Genomic DNA, 14363 nt, shown 5'->3' with positions numbered 1-14363 from the left:
CCAACAGTCCCAGCAAATAATTTTTGGGATAATTTGGTCTTTCTGACTTGAGACGTGCTCCTGCCCCTAAATCATCTAGCTGTGGAAAGAAGACACATTGATTTGCCATGACTGAGACTTGTTCTCCCTACTGTGGTAAGGAATGGAGAATTGGCCCCATCTGAACCTGTGGCAGGACAGGCTGCAGACAAGGACAAGCTACAGACAAAACCCCTCAGACACCGAGTTAAAGAAGGAAGCAGTTTATTCGGCCGGGAGCATCGACAAGACTCCTATCTTAAGAGCCGAGCTCCCTGAGTGAGCAATTCCTGTCCCTTTTAAGGGCTCACAATTCTAAGGGTTCCACTTGAGAGGGTCGTGATTGATTGAGCAAGCAGGGAGTATGTGACTGGTGGCTGCATGCACCGGTAATTAGAATGGAACAGAACAGGACAGAGATTTTCACAGTGCTTTTCTATACAATGTCTGTAATCTGTAGATAACATAACCAATTAGGTCAGTGGTCAATCTTTATCCACCAGGCCCAGGGTGCAGTGCTGGGCTGTCTGCTTGTGGATTTCATTTCTGCCTTTTAGTTTTTACTTCTTCTTCCTTTGGAGGCAGAAATTGGGCATAAGACAATATGAGGGGTAGTCTCCTCCCTTATTCCCCACATCTTTGAGAATCTCACTCAATAGTGGGAGTTCCCTCTTTCTCACTACCCGTGTCTTCTTGCAAGACAGATTGATAGTGATTCATATAGTACACCTGTGTTGAAGCATTTTGGTGAACTAAGGTAGCGATGAAGCTTTTTATTATTTGAAGAAGTATAGGTAGCAAACAAGGGAGCAGTAAGCAGGTTCCTATTACTATTATAACTCCTTTTATAAGAGTTTTAAATCCTCCTAGAGCTGGGAACCACTTTCCAAACATGGCCCCAGGATCAAATCCATGCCACACTTGCACGGGCACATGTGCCAGTTTTGTCATATCTCTAACTATGCCTTCAACTACTTGCCCTTGATCATCTGTGTGTAGACAGCAATCAGTAAGGTTAAATTTTCTACAGACCCGTCCTTCAGCTGCTAGCAAGTAGTTGAGAGCCAATCTATTTTAATAGATAGCATTTCTCATCTGAGTTTCTTGCCAGGCTAGAATAGTCAAGGCTCTGCCAGTTTTATTAGTGATAATTTGTAAGACAGCTTGTAACCGTATAATTCAGTTGAACATGTAAATGGGGGTCCGGTATCTCCATGAGCTGTCTTGTGCCCAAGTAGCAGGACAATAATATTGTGTGATTCTCTCAGGGAAGTTTCATCATCTTTCCAATTTCCTATAGCTATGCTTCTCTTTTTGTGGGAAGCATAGACAGTGAAGCCCAGGAGTTCGCCTGTTTTTATGGGCAGTAGGAAGAAAGATGGTTTAATGGTGCCAATAACACAACTACCTGCACACTGGTCAGGTAATTTCGTGTAAGCTCTATGCCCACATATCCAGTTAATCCAGTGGGGGCTGTCCAGTCCCGGTGGGACTCCGGGTGGGTCCACACGGTTTGCAACTTTGGGAATTTACTAAATGGATTTCTCTCTGTGTGATTTGAACTCCACCAAGTGACTGTTTTTGTGATAACATTATACAGTTTCTGTCTCAGACAACTAAGTTGTCCTACGGGGTGAGTGAATTCTTTTCCTTCTCTAGCTATGCAATATTGTCCAATAATTGAGGCTTTTAGGATCTAGAAATTATCAGGGTGATTCTTTTGAGCAGGGAATTCATCAGAAACTGGGTCTGTAACAGGTACAAATTCTCAGGCTTCCCATGGCCGTTGATTTCCCATTACAGTTTCTCCACATACATAACATGAAGTGACACCGAGAGACACTGGGCTACATGCTCGGCTAATTGCAAAAACAAATTTCTTGTTTTTCCTGGAATTTCTGGTACTGGCACATTTAGTTCATCATAGAAAGTTTGAAACACTGGCTCAGGAGAGCATTTGTAAACTTCTCCTCAAGCCAAGATATTTACTTGAGGATCCTGTCTGGCCCCATTGATTCCTAATGTCACACGCTCCCCTTTTTTTCCAACGAGGATCAAGGGGATTGGTTATTACTACCTCTAAGGGGTTACATTGTCCTTTAGTACAGGAAGGGCCATTTTTTCCTTTCTGAAGGTGGGCTGGATCCTTTTCATTTTTTATCCAAGTGGCCCAAATGACACAGGACCAGTATCCACATTCATTTCCACACAGTCCTAATTCATGACTAATGTACTTATTTTCGGTCATGTAGCCTTTTTCCTAACTAAAAATGCCACATTCCCTTCCTAACTCATTGCTATTAAAGATAGCACAGGCATCAAATTTCAAGATTATGCATTTGGGCACCCCTTTTTCTTCTGTTCTGGGTAATACTTCACTTGTATCATTTATGAGTCCTCACCACTCTTCAGTTCTTAATCTTATTTCAAAAACTGTGGACATGGGAGGCTCAGAGGGGTCATAACACACATCTGGTCGGTCGTTTCCTGGGCTACATACCTTGTACTGAGTGTCATTATATAAACATGTTCCTTTTAAAGTTCCTAGACATTCATAGTAACTATAGAACAGAAAGATTGTTTTAACTTGTTGCCCTACCTCAGTAACCTGATGTATACACTGAGAGCAGTCCTCCATGTGGGGAAAATCAGTGGAAGTTTTTACTATTCAAGTCCAAATTATAAGGAAAATGAATCTTATGATGATTCTCCTCATGCTTCGGCCGCGCATAGACCAGTCAGCTTCCGGGTGTGACTGGAGCAGGGCTTGTCGTCCTCTTCAGAGCGCTTTGCAGGAGTTGTCCTGGCTCGGTTTTGCCTTCTAGGTTTCAGCGGCTGCAGGTTTCACACAGCTGTGGTGGATCCAGGCTGGGACTCCTTCTACCTTTACAGCCATGGGGGTGGTCAGGATGACGGTCTGAGGTTCTTTCCACCGTGGCCGCAAAGGGGCTACGTTTCAGTCCTTGATCCACACGCGATCACCTGGAGAGAAAGTGAACTGGGGAGAATAAGCTGATGAGACACCTCTCATTTACCCAAGTTGAGACTGTGTAATTTTTCCTAAAGCCTGTAGCTGTCGCTGTAATTCAATTTCACCTAACTCTGGGGGAGTGCCTGGAAGTTCCTGTAGTATAGGAGGAGGCCTATGATGCAGTATTTCATAAGGGGAGTGTCCTGTTTTCTTAGAAGGAGTGCATCTAATTTTAAATAATACCATAGGAAGGGCCTGTATCCACTCTAATCCTGTTTCCTGATATGCTTTCCTTAAACTATTTTTGATAGTCCAATCCATTCGCTCCACCTTTCCGGTATTCTGAGGTCGGTAGACGGCATGTAGCCTCCAAGTGATTCCTAATGCCTTTGCTGTCCTCTGTACCAAGTCAGCCACAAATGCCGGCCCATTATCTGAGCCGATTCATAAAGGCAGTCCAAACCTAGGAATAAGATCTCGGAGAAGCACACGGGTTATCTCGTCCGCCTTTTCAGTTCGTGTTGGATAAGCCTCTACCCACCTAGAATAAGTACACACAAGAACCAGCAAATACTTGTTACCTCCACATATCGGCATTTCTGTGAAATCTACCTGAAGATCCTCAAAAGGAGTTGCTCCATAAGCTTGTATGCTGGGCAGAACAGTGGGGCCTTGCCTCGCATTGTGCTGTCGGCAAGTAACGCACCGTTATGCTACTGCTTTGGCAAGGGCTAGCAAGTGTGAGATGTAGAAGTACCGGCCTAACAATTTTTCAAGTGACTCTTGTCCTAGATGAGTGGTTTCACGTATGGCCAATACGATTGTGGCTTCTAGCAACTGCGGCACAGCTACTCTCCCATCTGGCAGTCTGATCCATCCTCCTTTTATTACTTGCCCCCATTCTGCATGGAAGAAGTCTTTTTCTTCCTCAGGTCAGGTGTTTGAGGGAGTAAGGGGGCTGCTACCGATGCCCGGTAAGGGGTAGATGCTGCTTTTCGAGCTTCTAAATCAGCTCGAGAGTTTCCTAAGGCCACTGAGGTGGAGGCTCGCTGGTGTCCCCTGCAGTGCATGACTGCCACCTTCTGAGGTTTCTACACTGCCTCTAATAATTGTAGAATTTCTTGTTGGTATTTTATGTCCTTTCCCCCAGAGTTTAACAGGCCTTTTTCCTTATATAATGCTCCATGCACTTGGAGGGTTAGAAAGGCATATCGAGAGTCCATGTAGATGTTTACAGTCTTACTTTCACTGAGTTCTAGAGCCCGAGTTAAAGCAAAGAGCTCAGCCTTCTGGGCTGAAGTGCCCTGTGGCAACGGTTTGGTTTCAATGACATCATCCAAAGTCACCACCGCATATTCTGTACCTCTTTCTCCTTGTGGGTTGATGAAGCTGCTCCAATCCACATATAACTCCCAGTCTACTGATGCCCATGGCTGGTCTCAAAGGTCAGATCTGCTAGAATAGACTGAGTCCAACACCTCTACACTGTTATGCTCGACCGGGCTCTCTGGTACTGGGAGCAGGGTCGCGGGATTTAGTGTGTTACAGACTTCAATAGTTATATGGGCTGTATAACTATTTTCACATAGCAAGATTTGGTACTTGGTTACTCTGGCATTTGTTAGCCAATGATGTCCTTTGGTATTCCTCAAAGTTACCACAGCATGGGGGGCCTTTATATTCAGCTTTTGCCCAAGGGTTAGTTTATCTGCTTCTTGTCCTAACAGGGCTGTTGCTGCCAGGGCCCTTAGACATGGTGGCCAGCCTTTGGAAACCCTATCTAGTTGTTATGAGAGATAGGCCAGTGGCTTTGACCAGGGCCCCACAGTCTGGGTTAAAACTCCAACTGCCATTTTTTCTCTTTCTGACACATAGAGTGTAAAGGGCTTTGTCAAATCTCATAGTCCTAGGGCTGGGGCCAACATAAGTTTTTCCTTTAACTTACAAAAGGCTTGCTGCTGTAGAGGCCCCCATTCAAAAGGCTCCTGGTTGCCCCCTTTTGTAACCCTGTACAAAAGTTTTGCTAGTACTGCAAAGTTTGGAATCCATAATCTGCAAAACCTCACAGCTCCTAGGAATTCCCTTACTTGCTTTCCGGTTCTAGGTTCCGGTAGGCTGCAGATGACCTACTTTCTTTCTGACCCTAGGCTGAGCTCCCCTTTCCAAACAGTGAATCCCAGGTAGCGTACCTGCTGTCTGCAGATCTGAGCTTTCTTCTCAGATACCTTATACCCACAGTCCTCCAGGTGCCAAAGCAGGGCATCCGTTGCTTTTGCACACCCAACTGTCGTGGAGTGTCCCAGCAGGAGGTCATCCACGTACAGAAGCAAGACACAACCTAGCTCCTTAGCAGGAAACTTTTGCAGGTCTCAAGTCAGGGCCTCCCCGAAGATAGCAGGGGAGTTCTTGAACCCTTAGGGAAGCCGGGTCCAAGTGTACTGAGTAGTGACACCTGACTCCGGATCTTCCCACTGAAAGGCAAACTGCTTCTGGCTCTCAGGAGTTAGTCTGATGCTAAAGAAGCATCTTTTAAGTCCAGACAGGTAAACCAGCTGTCCTCAGCCAGCAGCAGCCCTAACAATGTGTAAGGGTTAGGAACTGTTGGGTGCAGAGCCACTGTAGCTTGGTTGACCAAGCACAAGTCCTGTACTGGCCAGTAGTCCTTGGTCCCTGGCTTAGGGACAGGCAGGAGGGAGCTGTTCCATGGAGACTGGCAAGGAACTATAATTCCAGAGGCTTTCAAGCGCCTGAGATGAACCTGGATTCCTTGATAGCTTCTCTGGGAACTGGATATTGCTTTTGTCTAATTGGTTGGGCCCCAGGCTTCACTTCTATGAGTACAGGGGCTTGGTTGACCACCATTCCCAGAGGATTATCCTTTGCCCATACTCAGGGCCATCACTTAGCTAGAGCTGGTTTTATCTCTTGGCCTGGCTTGGTTAGAAAAAGTCTCCATTCTTCCTCCTGGGGACCATAAGGGCCACAATAACTCCTGTTCCCGAGTAACTTTAGCTGTAAAGAGCCGTTTTGTAAAGGAGATGGTTGCTCTCAGCTTGCTAAGCAAGTCTCTTCCCAGCAAGGGCAAGAGACAGTCAGGCACGTACAAGAACTGGTGAACTATTTCATATCCCCTCACTGAGCAGGTCCATGGTAGACAGAAAGCTTGCTTAGTGGAAACTCCTATTGCTCCGATTATATCAATGGTTTTCTTGGATAAGGGGGCGACTGGGTTGGTCACTACTGAATGTTCAGCACCATTATCGTCCAAAAACGTAATGCCCTTGCCCCCAACTGTAATCTTGACTGTAGGCTCCTTGGGGGCGCTTGAGCCTGGTCCCCTTCAGTCCAATAGCCCTTCAGCCAGATTGAACAAAGCTCCCTGGTCTTTATCTGAGGTCTTTTGTTCAAGTCACCTTGCTTTTCCTTCAGCTGGGGACACTTATCTTTCCAATGTCCTATTTCCTTACAATAGGCGCATTGATTACGTTGCAAGCATGGGCAATTAGACTGGATATTCTTTCTGGAATCCCCCTTTCCCTCTCCTTTCGGAGGAATTCCCCTAATGGCCATGGCCAGTAAGTGGGCATTTCGCCTAGCCTGGCGTTTGCCTTCCTTAGGGCTTTCTCTGCGTCTTGTTGCGTCTCTATTCACAAACACTTGATTGGCTATTTCCAGTAACTGTGAGGTATTCATACCCGCAAACCCAGGCTGTTTCTGCAATTTTCTCCTGATATCTTCCATGTTTCGACTAACTAAGGCCATGTGAATCATGCGCTGATGTTCAGGGCTATCTGTTATCAAAAGGAGTGTACATACGGTAAGCCTCACAGTGTTTCATAGAATTGCACTGGACTTTTCTCTTTTCCTTGGATGACCTCAGAGACTGTATTTACATTTGTAGCCATTTGAGCCCCTTTCTTTAGATCTTTTATTAATGCCTCATTGTACCGTCTTAGCCTCTCCATGTCTGGTCCCTCATTCGGGTCCCATTGGGGGTCTGTTCCTGGCAGCTGAATTCTTACTTATTGTTGGGGGTTTTGGTAATCGGCTGGGATGTGCTCTTCTAGCCACTTAGTTGCTGCCTGGAGCACCCTTCGTCTTTCATCTGTATTAAAGAGGTACATGAGCAGCTGGTGGCAATCAGCCCAGGTAGGATTATGAGTCTGTATTGTTGCGGGAAGTCAGGGACCCCGAACAGAGGGACTGGCTGAAGTTGCCACAGAAGAAAATAAATTGTGAACATTTCATGGACATTTATTAGTTCCCTAAATTAATATTTTTATAATTTCTTACACTTGTCTTTACTGCAGTCTCTGAACATAAACTGTGAAGATTTCATGGACACTTATCACTTCCCCAATCAATACCCTTGTGATTTCCTATGCTTGTCTTTAATCTCTTAATCCCATCATCTTCTTCATAAACTGAGGAGGATAAATGTCGCCTCAGGACACTGTGATGATTGCGTCAACTGCACAAACTGTAGAGCATGTGTGTTTGAACAATATGAAATCTGGGCATCTTGAAAAATGAAGAGGATAAGAGCAATGTTCAGGGAACACTAGAGATAAGACTTCTGGTGGCCAGTGAGTTGAATGGAACAGAGCCATATTTCTCCTCTTTCAAAAGCAAATAGGAGAAATATTGCTGAATTCTTTTTCTCAGCAAGGAACATCCCTGAGAAAGGGAATGTGCCCTGAAGGTAGTTTTATAGACGACCCCCTTAAGGCGTGCCGTCTTTTATGGTCAAAGCCAAAGGGATGAAATAAGCCCCTGTCCCCTGTAGCGCTCCCAGCCTTATTAGGACAAGGAAATTCCCGCCTAATAAATTTTGGTCAGACAGGTTGTCTGCTCTCAAATCCTGTTTCCTGATAAGATGTTTTCAATGACAATGCATGCCTGAAACTTCATTAGCAATTTTAATTTCTTCCCATTCGGTGGTCCTGTGATCTTGCCCTGCCTCAATTTGCTTTGTGATATTTTATTACCTTGTGAAGTATGTGATCTCTGTGATCCACACCCTATTCATGCACTCCCTCCCCTTTTGAAAATTGCTAATAAAAACTTGCTGGTTTTACGGCTCAGAGAACATCATGGATCCTGCAGACATGTGATGTCTCCCCTGGACACCCAGCTTTAAATTTCTCTCTCTTGTGCTCTTTCCCTTTATTTCTCAAACCAGCCAAGACACATAGGAAATAGAAAAGAACCCACGTTAACTACCGGGAGTGGGTTCTCCCGATACTGTATAATACCCAAACTTATTTGGAGCAAGTCAATTAAAGCTTGAGGCTTTTCAGTGTAAGATGGAGTATTATTTTGCCAATTGAGGAGGTCAGCAGAGGTGAAAAGTTGATACACAAAGATACTCCTTTCCACCATGTGTCCATCCTCATCTACCCCAGTATATCACTGCACTCTCAGGGGCATTTGGATTCCAGTCTTGGGCAGTAAGCAAGCTGCCAAGGGAAGAGTTTCTCCTGCGGTTTCACTTCCTCTTTTGTCTACTCTGGGTGGTTTAGGGGTATGGTTATCTGCTGGAGATGTAGGTCCTGTGGGCTTGGGGTGGGGAGCCCTTCCTCTCGATAAAGAAGGGGTATTGCTGGTACTAATTCCTGCCATGATTCTTCTGGTGCTGGGTCGAACAGGACTTTTGGTGCCAACTTCCCTCAGTGGGTGGAGGGAGAACCTTCCTTAACTAACTGTTCCTTTACTACTAGTACTGCTGCTGCCTGTCCTCTTAACCACTGTGGGAGATCCAAAACTAGCTGCAACCAAGAATCTCTATATGGGAAGTGATCTGGGTTACAGGTTACCCAGTGCCATACTTTTGAGACAAGGGACCCGTCCAGGCTTCCTTCTGATGGCCAACCCATCTCTAATGCTGGCCAGTCTGTCTCACACAAAGTTATAAGTTTTCTTGGTGTCATGGTGACTCCATAGTCTCTCCCTTAAATTCCTTTTTGAAAATTTTAAACATAGTTCCTAGTGGGGTGGGCTTACTTTGTGCCTGACCCATGTTTCCTCGAGACAAAACACCATGCTCACACCACACACACACCACAAAACAAAGAATGGGTAAAAAGAGCACACACACACTTTTACAGTTTATACCAAACCAGAATCAAAACCAAAATCAGAGTATCAAGAAATCCAAGGAAGGTCAAAACCAAAACCAAAGTATCAAGCAATTCAAGTCAAGTCGAAAACAAAACCAAAGTGTCGGTACAGGCACACCATGGGTGATCAGGTCACGCTTCCACTCAAATGGAGTGGGCAAGTTCCAAAGGCTAGTCTTACCAAGTTTCAGATGTCCAGACTCCAAGTACCAGTTCTTTCCCAGTGTTCAGCCACTGTGTTGATCCTCCATGGGGGCCTGCCATGCGTTGCTCTGGTGAAGCGTTCCACCAGGGCAATTACCTACCCAGGAGCCCTCTCAGGATCTGCATGGCTCAAGTTAACTGGCGTCCCCCGCAGGGATGCGCCACAGGGCAAGCTTAAGCCGCCTAAGGGGCTGCCTCAACCGTCCATTAATCACCTCACTTCCCCATCAGGGAACCAAGAAATGTAGCAGGACAAGCCGCAGAAAAAACCCCTCAGATGCCAAGTTAAAGAAGGAAGCAGTTTTTTCGCTGGGAGCATCGGCAGGACTCCAGTCCCAGGCTGTGGTGCCGGCGGGTCTGCTTGTGGTTTCACTTCTGCCTTTTAGTTTCTACTTCTTCTTTCTTTGGAGGCAGAAATTGGGCATAAGACAGTATGAGGGGTGGTCTCCTCCCTTAAACCTGGTGGAATTCAACTGAAGGAGGATTGGAGATCTACACTTATCAAAACATCAAATCAACAAAAAGAGGCAAACACCTTATTTTTCTGAATTTTAAAAACATTTTATGATGCTGCCCACATTCATTAAAGAACACATGACCATAATGATAACAGGGAAAATTAAGTGATGATTAATAGTCTCTCTATATGTTTTTATGTGTGAACATTTCCCTATTAGGAAAAAGAAGGGTCTTTGTTTCTTAAGGTCTGGTGTTCCAATATGGAATAACGTGACTTATAACCCTAAATATCTACTCTCATGTATGACAACACCCAAGACCCAGGGAATCATTTCTTACATATCTTTTCCAATATCCTATATCCTTGAAAGAGAAGGCAGCTGTATTTAAATGCCACAAATGTTTGTGGGCAGTTTCCTTGCCAGTCTGTGAAACAAATAATGCTTTGAGTGCCGGGAAGATTTGAGCAGGGGAATCATTTAGCTAAGATATAAGACAAATTAACTTGTCAAATGATTTCTCACAGACGAGAAGAAGACAGTAGATTCTTGCATTATAAAAGATCATTTCCCGTAATACCAAGCATACTGTTTCTTGCTTCATTTCATGTTGCAGTTTATGGTTCCGGTATTAACCACAAATCATAATGACATTCACAACAGTTGCACCTCGTGGCTGAGGGACATTTTATAGAATTAAGCCATTTATGTTACTTCTAGACATAGCATGAATTGTGCTACCAGCTCAACTAGCTGAAAATTGAACATGAGAATTATTAGTTTTAATTGTATTAACATATACAATAAGATTTATGTAAATTTTTAAAAACTAAATAAAAACCTTAGTCAATTTTAAATTTGTATTTGTTTTATAATTTTAATAACTAATGTTGAATATTTCATAAGACAATTTTTTGAAAACGTAAAAAGTAATTTTAATTTTTGAATTATTTTAATTAATTTTAATTTGCTTTTTTGATGAAACCATATTCAAACTTTGCATACATTGAATATGATTACATATTATCTTTTCATCTTTTAGAATAATTGCTGCCAATAGATCTTAAAATAGGTGAAAATATTAATTATTATAAAGTAATCATTTTGCTAAAATGAAGGCAAGAAAAACATATGATATGTAATAAATAATAGATCAAAAATTAAGCTTGTCTTTATTACTGATTTATACATTAATCATGCATCAACAGTACAACCAGACATGTGCAATAATAACTAAATTCACTTGTCTTTGATATCTTGCTAGTTTTCAGCCTTATGAAACCATAGTGTTACCCAAGTCTTTGGATTTTGTCATCAGGAAAGTATATTTGTCAAAGTAGGGAAATAAGACATATGAGGGAGATAAGACATATGTTTAATGGTATGTGAGCCTCATTTTTACCCTCCCTTGGGCCCCACTGATGTTAAAGGAAGAACTAAACAAAGAAGACAAGAAACTTGGTCTAAACCGGGATGTTGTGTGATAATTTAAGGTTTTGATAAAAGCAGCCTTTAGTCTCGGGCAAAGACAGTGAAAAGAGAAAACTGAAGTCAGGAGTTAGCTGATGAGTGGAAGAATAAGGGAAGGTTGAGAGACTATGCTGAAAAGGTATGATTTTGAAGCTTTGCCTGTTGTTTTGGACGGTTTGCGTTACTCTGACTTTTTCTGTGTTTTCATGCCAATTATGCTGTTTTTTTCAGTCTTTATTAGCTGGTGTATATATCACCTCATAATTCCCAATAGATATCTTTAGTGGGTTCAGATGTCTGTGTGAAAATTTAGGTAAGTAATACATTCATATGTATTACAAATAAATAAATATGTATGTGTGCTTAAATTTTTTCTTTGAGTTCTCTGGTCTAGAAGGTATCATAAAATCGATGTCAATCAGTTCCACTTACTCTAAATTATTCAGAATTTTTATTCTTAACCTCTGCGTGACTGTTTTCTCATCCATAAAGTGAGTTCTATAGTGGTATTTACATGATAGGGTGGTTGTGAGAATTAAGTGTGTTAATATATGTAAACTACACAGAATATGTAAACTACATGCCTGGTCCCTATATAAATGTGTACTTCTATTCTTACTGCCTCATCCTTCCTGTTGTCCCTACATTCCAGGTGATGGTGATGGGTTGTGAAGAAGCCAGGTACTGTGGGTGCATCTTGCCCTTGATTTTCACCATCTATGCATGCAGGCATCTATGCTGAAAAGTCTCCTTCCTTTAAAGTTTCCACATAGTTACTACCACATCCTGTCTAAAAGACCCTTCTGGTTTCACTTTACACTTACTTATTTTCACACTTTTTTTGAGCACATAAGAAACATTTAGCTCGGAAATTCTGTGTCAGACACATCTATTTAAATAATGCAAATGGCACATTCTATTATAATGCTCTGCTATACTGCAAAAATCAGCAAAGCTCTCCACCTTCCACTCCACCTGGGAACTGAGGTAAAAATGCTTCAACCCTCATATCCTTCCAAATTTAAGGATTTCTACCTTGTAAACCTATTTAAGCACTCAGCCTGGGGAAGGGAAGCCGGCAAAGGACTCTAGGGCTCCTTAGGGCCTTGTTAGCTCCCAGGCTCTCTTGCTTCCTCCCCATCTCCCTCCTCGCTTTCCTCTCATCCCTCTGCCCCAACCCAGGTCATCTTTATTTCCTATAGATCTTATAAAACCTGAGCTGGAGGACTGAGTCTTATGTCAGCAGACATTCTCTCAGGCTCATTGTTTATATCCCTGGGTCCCCAAACCCAAATGCTTTGACTTCTGTAACTGAAAAACCACCACCCACCCCAGCTTTCCACCCCTACCCCACCACCATCTCCCGATTTTCTTTGTTAGCAAACCTCCCCTGGCAACTTTTCTAATGTACTAATTTGATTGAGGACAAGGCCAAGGAGCAAATATAAAAAATCAATGATTTATATTTCAAAATGTTATTTTGTTCTAGTAACTCTGTGTTCTGAGGAAGAAAATTGACTACTCATTTAGATGTGTTCATCCTTGCCTGCAATCTTTAAAAGGGTGAGAACTAGTTTTCTGTACAGAATCTATTTTACAAAAATAGTAAGTCCCTCAATCATGCATGCATGCACTCTGTGGTTCTATGGTTAATATTTCTTAAGGCCTCTGCAGGGTTAAACCTAAATAGTGGGTTACATCTGCAATCCCCTTGGCTAGAATTGTCAACATTTTATATGTAGGGACTTTCTTTCCTCTAAATGCTGGCCTAAGCCATTCCCACCCCCAACCTTACCCTCCTGGAGATATTGGCATGATGCTGGCTGAATTTCTCCTTCATGAATAAGCTCCGAGGAAACCTCTTGCATAAGGGGTGAAGAGTTGGTTTTTCTTATAGATAGAGTCTCTTGGACCTTTGTCTAATCTAGTACACTTCTGAAAGTGAAAGGGGACACTGTTAATAATTATGCCAGGACACCATGTGTGAATTCGGATAGTCCCCAGCAAAGTAAGCCCTGTGGCTCTTCTTACAGTTTACAGACAGTGTAGTCTGCTTCCCAACCCAAAATTTTAGCCATCTCTACCTCCTCCACATTGTTATTGACTAGTCTTTTGCCATCACCTGCTTAGTTCAAGAAAGTTATTAGTCAAGCTGAGGCTTGCATAGGGTTAGTGGTCTCTCTCTGATATTGTTGAGTCCACTAACTAAGCCTGTGTTGTTTCCATTGATTTTTTGCTGTGGTTTCTTTAAGAGTCCCAGCTAAAGACAAAATGCTGTTTTCATAAAGGCAAAGCAAAAGAAATGCTTACTCTAGACAAAAATGCTTAGCACCTCTCTGAAAAAAAATTCTCTCTGCGAGACTAACCGATTCTCTCTGGTTTTAAAATGAAATCCCAATTCCTCTTCAAAAACAAGCTCTGTCTCCCAGCATTTGCCCAGGCCCCTGCTTTCTGGCAGCCCTGCAGGGTAACTAGGGCTCTCTGTCTTGCTGTGCTTTTGTAGATATCTGTTTTGGAAATTCAGAACTTAAAGAATGGGCTCTAAAGATAATTTTCACTCCTCCCTAAGTGTTCTCCACTGATTTAGCAAATTGAATGTTGGCAATTTACAAGGCTCTGCGGACTCTTGTTTCTTTCTTTACATAGACTTCCATGCACCTACTCAGAAAACTTAAAGCATTCAGTAATTCGCTCACACTCAGTCTCATCACTGTCCTCTGGTTTGTCTAGAACCGTATTGACTTTGGAGTCTCCTCCTCCCATCTGTCACCTCAAGATGACTCACTGTGGTGCACATATTTGTCATGGATGACCTCCTACACACAGTGGGTACTGTCACCGGTAGAGGGTCATGACTACAGGTTGTCCAGGTTCTTGGCATTTTGAACAAAGAATTGGATAAAACGCCCAGCAAAACAAAGAAGGAATGAAGCAACAAAAGAATTAAAGCAGGGATTTATTGAAAACGAAAGTACATTCCACAGTGTGGAAGTGGACTCGAGCAGCGACTCAAGGGCCTGGAAACAGAATCTTCTTGGATCCAAACACCCCCCACAGAAGTTTTCCATTGGCCACTTCATGCTCACCTCATGTAACTGAAGTGGTAGCCTGCAATCAGTCTGA

At 43.1% G+C, this 14363-nt stretch overlaps 1 long non-coding RNA gene across 1 annotated transcript; it reads right to left on the bottom strand.

The window, feature by feature from the left end:
* Window positions 1-450: 450 nt before the first annotated feature.
* LOC126952098 (uncharacterized) lies at window positions 451-9655 on the bottom strand. The gene is made up of 2 exons (XR_007724792.1): window positions 9290-9655; window positions 451-3000 (listed from the first exon to the last, which is right to left on the bottom strand). It is a non-coding gene; the product is annotated as an uncharacterized LOC126952098 (long non-coding RNA).
* Window positions 9656-14363: the final 4708 nt, after the last annotated feature.

This window comes from Macaca thibetana, chromosome 4, assembly GCF_024542745.1.
Source record: "Macaca thibetana thibetana isolate TM-01 chromosome 4, ASM2454274v1, whole genome shotgun sequence".
NCBI classification, from domain to species: domain Eukaryota; kingdom Metazoa; phylum Chordata; class Mammalia; order Primates; family Cercopithecidae; genus Macaca; species Macaca thibetana.
Note: the sequence above shows the minus strand (reverse complement) of the source record. Positions and strands in the feature narration are given on the sequence as shown.